The sequence below is a fragment of the Myotis brandtii genome, unplaced genomic scaffold (genome assembly GCF_000412655.1).
Source record: "Myotis brandtii unplaced genomic scaffold, ASM41265v1 scaffold1102, whole genome shotgun sequence".
Lineage (NCBI taxonomy): Eukaryota > Metazoa > Chordata > Mammalia > Chiroptera > Vespertilionidae > Myotis > Myotis brandtii.
In genome coordinates this window covers 288,326-304,493 of record NW_005353757.1, presented here as the reverse complement: position 1 = coordinate 304,493, position 16,168 = coordinate 288,326, and the positions used below count along the sequence as shown (strand labels likewise).

Here is a 16,168-nt window from a genome sequence, read left to right as displayed (position 1 = left end):
TACAGTAGCCAAAGTAAAAACTCAATGGGTAGGATCAAAATGTAAGAACAAAATGGAGGTGACAGAGAAAAGAATCAGTGAACCTGAAGATCTTAACAACAGACAGAAAATAGATGGGTGGACAGGGTGGGGATCAATACAACCTGAGGGATATGGGGTACTATAAGAATTAAGATCTAATATTTATGTTATTAGAGTCACTAGAATAAAGAAGCTAAAAGTATTTCAAGAAATAATGGATAAAATTTCCTGAAATTTGGTAAAAGATTTAAAACTAAAGACTCAAGAAACTAAATTCCAAACAGGATAAATCCAAAGAAATGCATGCAAAGACACATCATTGTCAAACTTATTTAAAAACAAAACAAACAAAACCAAAACAGTCCTGGCTGGTGTTTCTCAGTGGTTAGAGCATCAGCCTGCACACTGAAGGTTTAATTCCCAGTCAAGGGTATGTACCTGGGTTGCAAGCTCCATTCCTGGCCCCAGTTGGGGTGCAAGGAGGAGGCAACCAATCGATGTGTCTCTCTGACATCAGTGTTTCTTTCTGTCCTCTTTCTTGCTCCTCCTCCCTCTTTCTGAAATACAATGGAAAAAATGTCCTCAGGTGAGGATTCACAAATAAAATAAAATAAAAACAAAAAGGAAACAAATATCTTGAAAGCAGTAAGAAAGAAAATCTTACCCATAGATGAAAAACAACTTGAATGACAGTGGAATTCTCATCAGAAACCTTAAGAGGCCAGAAAGAAGTGGCACAATGTTCACAAGTGCTAAAATTTTAAGTGCCAACCAGAATTCTATATCTTTTAGAAATACAGAGAAAATCAAGCAAGACATTCTGAGATGAGGAAAAAAGAAGATAATTTGTTGTCGGCTGACTTACCTTAGAAGAATGACGAAAAGAAGTTGTCTAAAAAGAAAGAAAATGATAAGAGAAGGATCCTTGAAACATTAGGGCAGATGAAAGACCAAGTTAAAGGGGTAAAATATGACTAAATATCCATTTTCTTCTCTTGAATTTTCTAAATTTTCTAAGTTGAAACAAATATTATAACATTTACTGATGTGATTCTCAAAATATGGAGAGGAAATATATATACACATATAATTATAAGTGGGTCTGGTAAAAAAAGGAAAGGCTTCTAAACTTCACTTAAGCTAGAAGAATCAAAAGGCTTGTATAAGTGATGCATATATAATAGAATGCCTAAATAAACCACTAAAAATCTTTGTATCAGAAGCTATATAAAGAAACATACTAAAAAATGCTACTGATAAATCAAAACTAGAATTCTAAAATAAAATGTTTAACTAACCTAAAGGAAGGTAGGAAAAGGCAACAGAAAAACATATAACAGAATAAACAAGACAAAAAGTAAAATGGCATGTAAGCCCTATAATGTCAATACCACATTAAATGTAAATAATCTAATAGGTTGCTTCCTGGTACAATAGGTAGCACATTGGACTTCTAAATGTAAATGGTATAAATGCATCAAATGAAGGACAGGGGTTGGCAACCTCTTAAAGAAATAATGACAGAAAACTTCCCTAACCTGGTGAAGGAAAAAGCCACACAAGTTCAGGAAGCACAGAGTCCTAGTCAAGATGAACCCAAGGAACCTCACACCAAGACACATCATAATTAAAATGACAAACCTGAAAGACAAAGAAAGAATATTAAAGGCAGCAAGAGAGAGACAGAGAGTTACCTACAAGGGAGTTCCCATTAGGCTGTCAGCTGATTTCTCAACAGAAACATGCCAGGCCAGAGGGATTGGCATGAAGCATTGAAAGTAATGAAAAGCAAGGACCCGAACCCATGACTGCTCTATCCAGCAAAGCTATCATTTAAAATTTAAGACAAAATATAGAGCTTCCCGGACCAAAAAAATAAAAAATAAAAAATAAGCTAAAGGAGTACATTACCACCACCAGCATTGCAAGAAATATTAAAGGGACAGATTTAAGAAGAGAAACATATGTATAAAGAAATAAAAAAGGGCAATAAAGAAGTATGTAACATTAACCTTAAATGTAAATGGATCAAATGCTTCAATCAAAAGACATAGGATAGCTGAATGGATAAGAAAACATAACATATATAGGGAGTTCCCCCCAAAATGTATACATATACTTTGAATAATTATAAAGGCAGTGTTTATTAAAATACATTTCATTTTCAAATAAACTGATGAAATAAATAGGTCCAGAGGCATGTATTCATGGAACACACCCACAGATCTCAGAGGGGGTTGGGCGGATGGGAAGAGATGAACCAAAGAACATATATGCATATATGCATAGCCCATGGACACAGGCAATTGAGAGGTGAAGACCTGGGGTGGGGCATGGGATGTGTAGAGGGGTACAAACAGGGGGGAAATGGGGAACTTCTGTAATATTGTCAACAATACATTTTTTAAAAAATCTATGTCCACAAAAAAAGCATATGTGATTGTTTATAGCAACTTTGTTTTAAAAAGCCCTAAACTAGAAATAACAACAATGTCCTATAATAAGTGAACAGTTAAACAAACCCACGGCATAGAATATTATTCTGTAATAAAAAGAATGCACAAAAATAGAAAGAAATGGAACAACTTGCATACATTTCTAGGACATTATGCCAGGTGAAAAAAATCCAATATAAAAAAGTCACTGTAGCCCTAACAGGTTTGGCTCAGTCGGCCTGCAGACCCAAGGGTCCCAGGTTCGATTCCGGTCAAGGGCATGCACCTTGGTTGCGGGCACATCCCCAATAGGGAGTGTGCAGGAGGCAACTGATCGATGTTTCTCTCTCATCGATCTTTCTAACTCTCTATCCCTCTCCCTTCCTCTCTGCAAAAAATCAATAAAATATATTTTTTTAAAAAGTCACTGTATAATTTCCCATATGATTCCATTGTATAACATTCTCACAATGACACAGTTATAGAGATGGAGAGCAAGTTAATGCCAGGGATCAGGGTTGGTGGGAGTAGGAAGATGAGGGCGACTGCGAAAGGCTACCACATGGAGAACTTTGTGGCAATGAAATAGTTGTGTATCTCGATTCTGGTGGTGGGTACACAAATCTGCCCATGCAATGACAGAACCATCCACGTGCTTTATCCCAATGTCAAGTTTCCTAGTTTTGAGAGTGTACTCAAGAGTAACCAGCAGAGGGGAACTGGGTGAAGGTACTCTAGTCTTTTCTGTGTGTCATTGCAATTTCCTATGAACCCATACAGAGTAATTATTTCAAAACAAAGCATGTGTGTGTTTTTTAATCCTAATTTGGCGCTGATGTTCCATGGAGCTCACTACCTATAAGACGTGGTGTGTTGCAGAATCAGGAGCTCTTTAAAGTATATAAATTGAGATGCTTGTCTATCACGTGATAGTTTGGGTCATTGCCTTCTAGGTTCTTACTCTTTGGACTTGGGAGTTGATCAATAAAGTCCTACTTGGGCTGAAGAGTTTTCTTCATTATTTTAAAACGCAGAATAAAGCAACAGTGGATATTTTAGTGGTTCTATAAATAAAACACTTCCTCTTTCTTTTACTGGAGACAGATGGATTGAGTCCCTGCTGAGTGGCCATTAAGGGAAGCTCGGTCTGCTAGGTATGTATCTAGTTGCATGGAAGATGATAATTGATTCTGGAGCTAATATCATCTAATAGATTTTCCTCAAAGTACTACATTTTTGGTATGCTTAAAAATTCCTGAAAAGCTAGCTATGAATCCTATATTTCATTCTCATTAAACTGTAATTCATTTAGTTTTAGAATTAGTATAACTAGAGCAAACTTATTTTTTACACACTTGAAACTTTTCTCTTTTTAAAATTTTTAAAATTTATTTATTTTTAATTAATTTCTTTTTTCTTTATTGATTAAGGTATTACATATGTGTCCTTATCCTCCCATTGCCCCCCCACCCCCCGCCCCCCCAACTCATGCCTTCACCCCCTGGTGTCTGTGTCCATTGGTTAGGCTTATATGCATGCATACAAGTCCTTTGGTTGATCTCTCTCCCTTACCCCCGCCCCCCCTACCTTCCCTCTGAGGTTTGACAGTCTGATCAATGCTTCTCTGTCTCTGGATCTGTTTTTGTTCATCAGTTTATGTTGTTCATTATGAAACTTTTCTTACAATGAGTAGCTAAGTGTTATTTGGTAAGTGGCTCTAGTTTCACATTCTTCAAGATCCTTTGGTGCTACTTCTGGTGCCAACATAGCCCGAATCATAGAACCAAAAAGGGCCTTACATATAACCTGGTCCAGAGGGCTCAAAAGGACAGCCAACAAGTGTTCTCTCTTGAAACATAACTATTTTTTTTATTGAATTTTAATGCCTTAAGTTGGGCACCAGATATCTGGTTGCCCACAGCTCAAACCAGCCTCTCCAGGTCACCTCCACTGCTTTCCCACAGAACCTGCCTTACTTGGGATTTGAGTGAGAAACTCATCCTCTTTGTCTAGTGCTCTCATAGAAGAAAAAACAGATGTCATAATTTTTTAAGATATTTTATCGAGGTCCCATAGCTAATACATTGCAAAGCTGTGTCTACGTCCATGTCTCAGTCTTCTCATCCCCCACTTACTCCACGGCCCTGCACACCCAGCAGACATAAAAAAAAATAAAAAAAATAAAAAGCCAGGTCCTGGGGAGAGAATCACAAACCCTGCATGTACAGAAGAATTTCTCTGTGTGTCCAAAAATGCTCAAAGGTGCTAGCAGCCTAGCGGGAGACCCTGGCCAAGTTCATAGCCATCTCTTGTTGCAAAATCTGGATCAGACCCTACTGCGCAAAACAGCTTGTGTCTCTGCCAGCTCTCCCTCCCCACCCCCGTCCGAATTGATTTTGTGCTTCCTGTTTTTCTGTGCTTGACAAAGAAAGCAAAAGTAACATGCTGTCAATGGAGAGTTGCCAAAAAAGCAGAATGGCCTTTTTAAAAATCACTTACTTCAAATTTCCCATTGTAGCTCAGGTTGCCTTCCAAGCAGACACTGCATTATGCTAATGATATGCTAAATCATTAAGGTCTTTCTATTTGTCTATTGATTGTTTAAGTAGAATGTTATGACGGGGAAGTATTGGTGCTAGCAGTATCGATCCACCTTCAGTGTGTTCTTAAGCAGGCGACTCTGGTGTATACATTATCCCAACCCTGATGCATTGTATGTAAGAAGCCGTTTCATCATCAGGTTCTAGAAAAGTTGAGAAAAAAAATAGACCATATAAAAACAATACTAATAATTATTACTTATTGAGTGGTTTCCCTGAGCCAGGAATGATGCTAGGAATTTTACCTATATCCTTTCTAAAAATCAAAACTATTCATAGAGACTACTGTCTTCTTTGTACATTTGGTGAAACTGAGACTCAGAAAGGTAAAGTCACTCAGCTAGGCTCTCTTGGCAGGTAATGCCTATTATCAGGAGTTGAAGCTAGATCCCTCTGAGGTGAAATCCAAGCTCTTAAAAACGTCGGTACTTTGCTTAAAGAATATCTCCAATTTACTTGATCTGCTCTCTCTCTTTGACCCCTGGGGTATCAGACAAAGAGTTAGCAGTCTGAGGCTTCCAACGCTTAGTAGTATCAGTTGTCCTCCCCTTGGTGACAAGGTGAAGGACATGGGGGAGGAGTGGGTGCCACATAGCACAGCCCCTCTGTGAAGTAGTAACAAACATACATAATCCGGACACACACTTGGCACCACCTGGAACCCAGCCCACTAACTGGTGATTCCGGGCCACTTATGGTCTAGTGCAGCCGTGGGCAAACTACGGCCAGCGGCCGGATCTGGCCCGTTTGAAATGAATAAAACTAAAAAAAAAAAAAAGACCGTACCCTTTTATGTAATGATGTTTACTTTGAATTTATATTAGTTCACACAAACACTCCATCCATGCTTTTGTTCCGGCCCTCCGGTCCATTGTGGCCCTCGAGTCAAAAAGTTTGCCCACCCCTGGTAGTGCCAGCTTCCAGGGAAGCCAGCAGTAGTGAGTTCTGGGGGGTGGGAGGAAGAGGGTGGGGTGGGTCTTGGGATTCGGAGAGTTACGTTGACCCCTGATCACTTGAATAAAATTTCCAAAAACAAGGATCATTTAAAAAAGACTAAATAGATTACAGAATAGTTTTCACGTTGAGATCCATGGAGATGTCTTAACAGACAAGAGGCTGGGGAAAGGGGCAGGTTAGAAAGGGACAGGCTGAGGAGGAGGGAGAATTGAAATGATGGTGCTCTGGGTCCCCACCAGCCGCCAGCAGCCCTGTCTGTCTTTACACCATGGAAGTGGTATATAACCTTTGTCCTTTCAAGAAAGTACTCCGTGGGGCAAGAGCTCTGAAATAAGAGTTGAGTTGGCCTGAAATATTTGAAAATTTTCTCATTTATTTTACTTTAACTTCAGAATTTTAGATTTATATTCCTTGACTGTTTAGCTCCCCCTCCCCCTCCCGTTAATTTAGAAAATGGGATTATTTTACTCTAGCAGTCCTCCTGATTCTGATGCCTCCTCAGTGGATCACAGAGCACCGTAACCCTCTTTTAATTGTCCATTCACTGACTCACACACTCTATGGATTAGCTTTCAGTCAAAGGGACAGCCATTATATCACACAAAGTAATTAATAACAACATTCTTTCTGTCAAATGGGACTAATAGTTTTCTTGCTGCCTCTTCTAGAATACTATACTCTAAGCCTCAAAAAGCCCATCATTTTCATGATTTTTTTCATCTTTAACACCTTTAACTTATCAGTCTTCATTCATTCATCCTTCCACTGCATGGCTCTTCCTCTTTGCATTGGAGGTTGCTCTCTCTCTTGCTTCTACCCCAAACTGTTCTTTTACTAAGCTTTGGGCTCTGTTCAAAAATCTTTTAAATATTTGTTTCCCTTCTTTTTTATTTTTCTTTCCTCATGACATTATTTACTTAAAAAAAAATAGAAATAAAATCTCAAGACTTCCCCAGAATTGATTCTCAGTCACTATTTTCCTTGGAGAAGAACAATGTACTATCAAAAATTAGATAGAAAAATCTAGCATTGCTTTTATTTCAGTTCAAGAAACATTTGTTGCATGCTTTCTGCTTGCTAAATCTTGGGCACACAGTCCATGTTATCCCAGGACTCAAACATTCCATGCCCGATGCTTTCTCCTCTGGCCTCTTCAGGGTCACTCTCCACAACCTTCCTCCTGACCCCTTGCCCCCTTCAGCACATAAACATCCTTCTCCCCTCTTAAAAGAAAAGCAAACATGTATGTCCCAAACCACACCCATATCCAGACACAATGATGCGCTCAGCTTCTCAGCCAAACTTTTAGAAATGATGTATTGCATTTCCTTTCTCCAATCTTCAACTCGTATTCAGTGTTCTAATGCACTGTAGCCAAGTCCATCTGTTGCTGTACCACCCATTCTGCTCCTACTTTTTAAAAAATATAACTTACCCTTTAAAATCTGCTCTAATTATTCACCCTACACTTGCACATATTAGTTTATAAGCCTGTCTTCCTTACCAGACTAAGCCCAAAAGGACAAGGATCATGTTTGACTTAGTTTATGTCACGTTAAATTGCTGTTTAAATTGCTATTAACTGTTTTTAATTTATAAAAACAGCAATTATGGTTTAACCTATCTCTGTATTCTTAGCACCAAATATAGTATATGGCATAATGTTTAAGGTCAGTAAATACTTAATAACTGAAGTAATACACATAATATCTACACCATATAGACTTGTTGAATAGTGTTTGCAAACTTTTAGCTGATATTATTTCTCAGAGTTTACCTTCTCTTAAATGTGTTGTTCTGAAAAGCTTCAAATCAATATATATTTTACTGAAAAAAGTTATCCATATACTTATAGAATCTAATATATTATACAGATTTTTTTATACACACACATTACTGATGGTGTATATGAAGCCATGTTATAGATCTTTGAAATAAAACATTTAGTTTGTCATTGTTATTACAACCATTACAGTTGTAGTAAAAATTTGGAACTCAATGTAAGTTTTTAATGAAAATTGTTTTAACTTTTTTTAAAATTTTATTTTATTGTTTAAAGTACTACAGATAGTAGTACATATGTCTCCTTTTTTTCTCCCCATTGACCTTCCCCCGGCCTCCCCTACCCCCTGGTGTTTTAACTTTTATTTGGGTGTGTTCCTTTTAAATGAAAAGATGATGCCATCATTTAAAAGCAAGTTTCTAGGTTATATTTAGAGCATAGCCTTTTTTAGAATGTGGTTTTCTTACCACAGGGCAGCATGTGGCAGGTGACACTGACTTCTACTCCTGCTCCTGACTCGGGAACTTGAGTTCACCTTAAAATTTTCATCCTCAGAAGTAGTAGAAACAGAGACCTTCTCTCTAATCAGAATCATGTCCTCAAAAAGGCAGAAAGATGTTCTACTTTTCATTTTCTGTTTTCTCTACTCTCATTTCAATGGCTTTATCACAGTCCTGGATGTTTTTTGCTGCTGTTCTTGCCAGGGTTTTTTGTCCTGTGTTGAACTGAGAAAACTGCATCACATTACCTTCCATATTAGCAAGTCAAATGTATCCTTTAAGTAAGCTAGAAAAGTTGAAAGCAAATGTATCCAACACAGATCGCTTGGGGACATGAGGAGACATTATGTCAGGCAGGAAAATCAGAACTCAGGCAGGAGGCTGAAGTATACCAGGATTCTACTTCTGCTCACCCCAGAAAGCCCAGGGTACAATGGGAATAGGCCCTCACTACTGTGCATCCCTGTGGCAGGAGGCGTTGTCTCGTGAAAAATACACCAGGTGTTACACCCGTGGGGTCTGGCCTGACCTCAGTTGAGCAACCTCGGTACTTGAATTCTGGGTAGAAAAGACTTCAGAGCCAAGACTCAAACTATAAGAGAAAGTTTATTTCAAAAGTCACAGAGATAGCCTAAGCCAGTTTGTCTTGGTGGAGAGAGTATCAGCCTGTGGACCAAAGGGTCCGGGATTCGATTCAGATCAAGGGCATGTACCTTGGTTGCAGGCTCCTCCCCAGCCTGGGCGGGCTCGTGCAGGAGGCAACCAGTCAATGTGTTTCTCTCAAATCGATGTTTCTCTTTGTCTTTCTCTCACTCTTGCACTCTCCCTAAAAATCAATGGAAAAATAGCCTGGGGTGAGGATTAACAAAACAAAACAAAAAAATCACAGAGATAGAAGAAGTGACCCACAAAAGAAATGGGCGTAGGAAACAAATTATAGAGGCAAAAGGAGGGCCCTTGGAGCCTAGAAGAAAGAGAGGTAAGCAAAATGTGCTGCGGTGGAGGTGGGGAGAGGAAAGGCGCAGGCATAGAGGGTACTCTTTCCTAAGGGCTTTTAAGGGCAGGGATTTTAGGGGCGGTCCCAGGAGGAGGATCTCAATAGAATATTCATCAGCTTTTCAGGTGTGTTCTTTCAGGGTTGTGGTCTCCACTGATTGGTAGGCACCAGGGCAGGCAGTCATTAGTCAATGCAGCTGGTCCTGAGGACAGCCTTGGTGTCACTTGTCCGGTTTTGCTGCTTTACTGGGCCTGGAACCGAAACACAACTGAGGCAGGTCAGAATCTCATTGTCCTGGGGACTTAATGCTTAAGGGCTATTCTCAGGCCCCCTTGTTTGTTTCCCACATGACTAGCAACATGCCAGGGGAGAAAGGATAGGGGAGAAAAGGTCAGGGGAGGGTCCGAACTAAATGACCAGTGATATGAAGTGTCAGGGGGTCTATACCGCCTGCCCAGCGATGTGCTGGGGAGGGAAGGTTACCCTGGGGGCGAGGGCCTTGTTTTCCCAGTTTTGCCCATTGCTAGGCACCTGGGACTTACTTTCTGTCCTGGTGACCTGCTGTACCTGGCCTAACCTTCTTGCTATCTCACATCTGTCTAACTACTGGCCACAGAAGGACACACTTGCTGGATTCATTTCTCCACCATCAGTGAAAGGCCTTGGGAAGCAGAGTGTACAGCAGTCCTAGCAAAAGGAGAATTCGGATAAGACAAGGAAGGGAACTAGTTATTATTAGCAGATCATATATATCATTGCATAGCCCCTGCTATGTTGAATATAACGAGGTAACCCTAGGTAAGGTTCTAAGTTCTACTTTGGCAAGAACATCCAAATGCCCATGCTGAAGTTGAAAAACTGCTTATCTCATGCAAATTTTACATTCACAAAAGGTACCATAACTCTCTGATTCATTTCAAAGGAAAATAAGAATTCAACCTCCTAAAGGGTGAGATGTTTATGCAAAATTGTACACTGGGAACACCAAAGAGTCTGAAGCCCGATGAGGGGCTTAGAGTTGAATACTATGACTTTGAGCAAATGCCTGTGTCTTTGGCTATGGCTTCCTCAAATGGAAATGGAAATAAGAATTCTTGTTTCTCAGGGTTATTGTGAGCATTGGAAGCCTTGAACATTTTAAAGTGTTTTGTACATGTAAAGTGTGAAACAAATGTTAACTATCTTATCTTCCACTTTCTGGGAGAGGAGTTAATTTATGCAGAGTTTTCTGCCTCTTAGCACTCTGAAGGCTGCCTATTATCTCCTCAGTGAATCATGAAAAAGAATGAGGCAGCCCTACCTGTTTTGGCTTAGTGGATAGCGTGTTGGTCTGTGGACTGAAGAGTCCAGGGTTCGATTCTGGTCAAGGGCACATGCCCAGGTTGCAGGCTCAATTCCCAGTGGGGGACGTGCAGGAGGCAGCTGATCAGTGATTCTCTCTCATCTTTGATGTTTTTATTTCTCTCTCCCTTTCCTTTCCTCTCTAAAATCAATACAAATATATATATATTTTAAAATATATTTTATTGATTTTTTTCTTTAGAGAAACACACAGAAGTATATATATATATATATATATAGAGAGAGAGAGAGAGAGAGAGAGAGAGAGAGAGAAATATGCTAATTAACTGGGACGCCATAACGGGTCGATAGGATAGGAGGCTGCACACGCAGCGTCGTGGGAGGGGTGGCAGGGGCCACCACGTGCCTGCGCTGGGGGAGGGCCGGATCAGCAGTGGCCGCAGCTGCTTCAAGGGCCGGAGAGGGAGGCAGGGCCGGACGGGAGGGTGGGCGGCATCATGTGATTTCGAATTGCACCCTGGGCTCCTAATATATATATATGAAAAAGGATGAGTCAGAAGTGGAAAGGGTGAGGCTGGAGAATTAGAAAGACCTTAATTTGAATCCTGGTTCCATTACTCATGTGCTGGGTAATCTCTGGAAAATTACTTCCTGGGAGGCTGGGAGACAGCACGCATAGTGGTTAAGTGATTTGAATTTTGAATTTCATCTCTATCGCTTAGCAGTCATGTAATCTTGGGGAAGTTGTCCCACTTTAATCGATACTTCTATCAAATGGGGACAATGAAGTGTATTTCTCATAGTATTCAGAGGACTAACAATGTTGTCAGAGAATTGCACTGGTGGAGTTTCTCTGTCCTAGTGGGTGTGGGGTATTTGTGATATCTTGAGAAAAAGAATTTTCTAAGACTCTCACAGGAGAATGAGTGATTTTTATTTGCAGAGAGTTACATCCCTCAGTTTGCAAAGTCCTATGTCCCTTAAGCCAGTCATAGGAAAGGTGCGGCTGGGTCTTTAGTGGAGCTAGAAGCCAAGCCAGTGTCCAGAGTTGCTGTTCCATGGCGGAGCTGGGTCTGACGTAGCACCAACTAGTTAAAGTCCATTAGTCCACTGTGTGGAGTCCACATGGCTGTGAGCCACATGGAGGAGTGCAGAGCGTAAGAGCCCTGCAAGCCAGGAGTCAGGCCTGAGTAGCAAGAGAAAGAACTTCCTTTGTTCAGGAGTTCAGTATCTCAGATTTCAGGCCCTTGCAGTGGCCACGTCTATTCTGGCCACTGACTTGTTCCTAAGTGTGACTGACAGGTAAGCATCTGCCCACGTCACCCAGACCTTACTGGGCATGCATCTAAATGGCAGCTTCCCTTTGCTTCTCTCCAGTTATTAATCACCTGGTTATTACAACGGTATCACTAATAATAGTTTGTTTTGAGGAGCGTAAAATAGTCAGAACATGGACAAGCAGACCCTTGCATTATACTGAGATGGCCTGGGAACACTAAGTATCTGCTGAAAGCCAGCATTCAGAGAAGGAACGTGGATAACCTTTCCAAGTAAATGCCACTTTACTTTCTTTTTCTTGGCTGTAAATTAGATATTAAAGCACTGCATCTGAAGAAACTCATAGAAGAGAGCCCATTTATGTTTTTGAAGTGAGTAAATAAGTTTGATCCTTAAAACCCACCAGGCAACCTGGTGTGTAGGGAGCTTGGGGAAGCACTTTTAGCGAAGATGCAGACTTCTAAGTCTCCCCCACATGTGAGGAAATCACACCGTCACATGAAGGGGTCAAATGTTTCCGAACAGCTATTTCCCACACTATGTGGGCATAACAAAGAGTAAGACTTTTAAAGATGCTCACCTCTAGCCCCCTAACTATGGGTTGTCTTCAACGCCCCCTGTGACTGCTCTCATAGAGCACATTGTCAGGACATAGGCAGACGTTTCAGTGATTATAGACCCTGCACATCCTTCGCAGTCCCCTGAATAAGGTTTTACTTGCATACAATGGAATAGAAAGCCAATTACCATAATGGAACTCAACGCTGCTATTTGGGGCCCACAGCGCCTAGTTTACACTCTTCAGAATAAAAGACATAACCCTCTCTCCCAGCCCAGGCAAGGGCCACCTAGTGACAGGCAGCATCACCCAGCTCCGAAATGGAAAGATAGTGCAGCCCAAAGCAAACCATTGTTTGTGATAAAAAGAATTGGAGCTGCAAGTCATCTCCTGCCTGGAGGTTCAGTTCTGTGTTGTTTTTTTCACACCTAAGAGAGATGTTGGATGCCCAACTATAATTTATTATGACTTGGAAGTTCATCTCCAAATGGGTTGATCCAGCCAACCTCTCTCTTTACAAAAATATAGGTTATAATAATAAAAATAAGTAGTTATTATTATTCATAGAGGACTTTATAGATTGAGAAGTCCTCTTCTATATAGAAGCTCATCTGCTTCTCACAACAATACTAGGGAATAAATATCAAGCATTGTAAGAGAGAAGCATTTGGCTAAACTCCCAAATCAAGGACTTTTTGCTTAGTTGTCTATAGTCACCACATATTTTAAAGGTGGTGACCTCACAGAATTCTCCAGGCAAAGAAAGACTCTAAGTCTGTGCAAAGCTTGTGATCTCTTAATCTGGTGAATAAGACTGGACCAAAGATAAACCTACTGTCTTTTTTCTTAACCCCTTTTCCTTGACCTAATCCTTATTCTCACTTGATCATGTAAAGGTAGAGTCATCTGTTTCTAAGTGTGAGGAGGCCACGGATAAGTCTTAGGTCACCAAATGCAAGGAAGAGGAGTTATAAGAGGCAAAAACATTCCAAAATGGAAATACAGAGTCTAAACAAGACCAAGAAAGAAAAAAAATAATCCAGAGTCAGCAGTACCACAAAAGGCAAGAGCTGTCCCAAATCTCTACCTCACCTCTACCATCTCTACCCCCTAGTCATTGCTGGTGATCTATCTCACCAATTATCCCCAACACAAGTGGGAAGAGGAAGGTGATTTTGCCCTTCATACCCATGGAGAATCTTAATCATGCCAATGTCCCAACCAAGAAAGAGGAACCAAATTATCAGAAAAAGTCTCCTCTGCGTCCTTCTGAGACCAGTTTTCCAAATTTGTCTTAGCTTTGTTTATATTGATGTTGTACCAATTTGACATTGCCCCAGTCCACCTCTGAAAGGTGTGCTATATTTAGGATTTTGAAAAAGATAAGAATTCTTTATATTCTCAAAAGCAATAAGAAAAACCCAGATAAAATGCTGAGCATGTTTTCTACAGGGCTAGCAAGGAATGATGGATACAAGTGAACCCTGAGGCACTGAATCACAGGAAGAAATTAGCTCTTAATAGATCCAGAAACAGTAGCAACTTACATAAATGAGGCCAGGTATCAAATATAGGTATAGCCAGACCAGAGAAGTTGGTTAACTGTAGATAGAGATGCATTTCAGAAATGAGGAAAAATTAGCTGAGCCTTAGAGCACAGTGGCAACAATAATAGCAAGTACGTATGGTGATAGATGTTAAATAGACTTATCATGATCATTTCACAATATATACAAATATCAAATCATTATATTGTGCACCTGAAACTAATATGTTACATGTCAATTATGTCTCAATAAAAGAAAGAACTGCAACCCAGTTAGGTGTCACACAGAACTAAAAAAAAGACATTTTTCAATTTTTGATAAGAATTCTAGACCCATAGACCCAATAAATTAAAATAAATAAGTAGAATAATTACAAGAGACAGATCTATGCAGTTTGCTGAAATACAGACAAAAAAAAATCCAACACTTTAAAGTAACAAGAAGAAATGACACATTACATAGAAAAAAACACAATAAAATTATAGCAGATTTCTAATCAGAAATAATGTACATCAGAGGGTAATAAAATGACATCTTTTTAAAAAATTGTTTTTGGTTAATCCTTTCCTGAGGACATTTTTTCCATTGATATTTTTAGAGAGAGTGGAAGGGAGGAAAGGAGGAGGAGGAGGAGGAGGAGGAGGAGGAGGAGAGAGAGAGAGAGAGAGAGAGAGAGAGACATTGATGTGAAAGAGACCCATTGATTGGTTGCCTCCCATGTGCCCTGTCCGGGCAGGGTATTGAACCTGCAACCCTTCCGTGTGCAGGCTGATGCAGGAGGAGGAGGAGGAGGAGGAGGAGGAGGAGGAGAAGAGAGAGAGATTGATCTGAAAGAGACCCATTGATTGGTTGCCTCCCATGTGCCCTGACCGGGCAGGGGATTGAACCTGCAACCCTTCCGCGTGCAGGCTAATGCTCTAACCACTGAGAAACACCAGCCAGGGCTAAAACAACATCTTTAAAGTGTTAAAGAAAAAAGTAATTAACAATATAATTCTATTCTATCATTCAGGAAAAATATTCTTTAAATATTAAAGTACAATAACAACATTTTTAAATAAATGAAAGTTCTGAGAATTTTTCACCAGCATACTTGCACTTTAAGAAAGGCTAAAGAAAGTATTTTGGATGGAAATAAATGATACCATAAACAATCTTGACTCTATGGGAAGAAATATATGCATGTAATGTGTGTATATAAAACAAGACAACTTTTCTTTTCTTATATTTACATTAAGTGACTCGATATTTTTAAATCAAAATAAACAAAAATGCTGTATCAGTGAGTTTATAACATGTGTGGAAAAATATAATCACAGCAATACAAAAACAGGAGTGTGGCTCAAAGTGTACCACTACATATTTTATAAGAAGTGGTAAAATATTATCTCAAGGTAGATTAAAATTACTCAAATGATATTTTTTAAAGTCAGGAAAAGTGAAACAAAGGAACAAAGAGTAGAGTGGATAATTAGAAAACAATGAAAAGATAGACATAAACAAAACCTTTTTAAAAATAAATGTAAGTAAACTAAATGCTCTCATTAAAGATCAGAGATTTTTCAGACTAAATAAAAACATAGCAGACAAACTACATATTGTTTATAAGTTTTAAATATAAAGAGAAGTTGAAAGTGAAAACATGGAGATGATATAAAATAGAAAGTACTAAGCATAAGAAATTAATGTGATCATATTAAAATCATACAAAATATAATTCAAGACAAAGAATATTATCAGAGATAAGAGAGACATTTCATAAAGATAAAGAGGTCAATTCACTAGGAAGACATAGTAATCCTAACTGTGTTTTTAAGTAAAACAGAGCTTCAAAATAAATGTATTAATAGTTGAGACAAATAAAAGGAGAAATATAGTTGAATTCAATTACAGTTAAATATTTTAACACTTCTCTTTCAATAATTGATAGAACCATTAGACTAACACCTGGGAGAATATAGGTTTGAGCAAAACCATCAATTATCTTAACCTAGTTGACATGTCTGGAACACTCCACCCAAAAAGAGCAAGATATAATCTTTACCATTGGGTATAATGTTAGCTGTGGACTTTTATCATGCCCATTATCTAATCGAGGAAATCTCTTCTATTTAGTTTGTTAAAAGCTTATATCATGAATGGAATTCCTACGTAGGGAAAAACCCAGTTCCACCTGTGTGTTTTTCTCC

General features: G+C 39.3%; 1 protein-coding gene across 4 annotated transcripts in view; it reads left to right on the top strand.

The window, feature by feature from the left end:
• The window catches only part of LOC106726970 (lipoxygenase homology domain-containing protein 1-like), a 107,452-nt gene that overhangs the window by 68,924 nt on the left and 22,360 nt on the right, over positions 1 to 16,168 (top strand). For all 4 annotated transcript variants that reach the window (XR_001363122.1, XR_001363123.1, XR_001363118.1 and 1 more), the window contains one exon: positions 3,561 to 3,610. The gene's annotated coding sequence lies outside the window, so the exon portion shown is untranslated. The remainder of the gene's footprint in view (positions 1 to 3,560; positions 3,611 to 16,168) is intronic.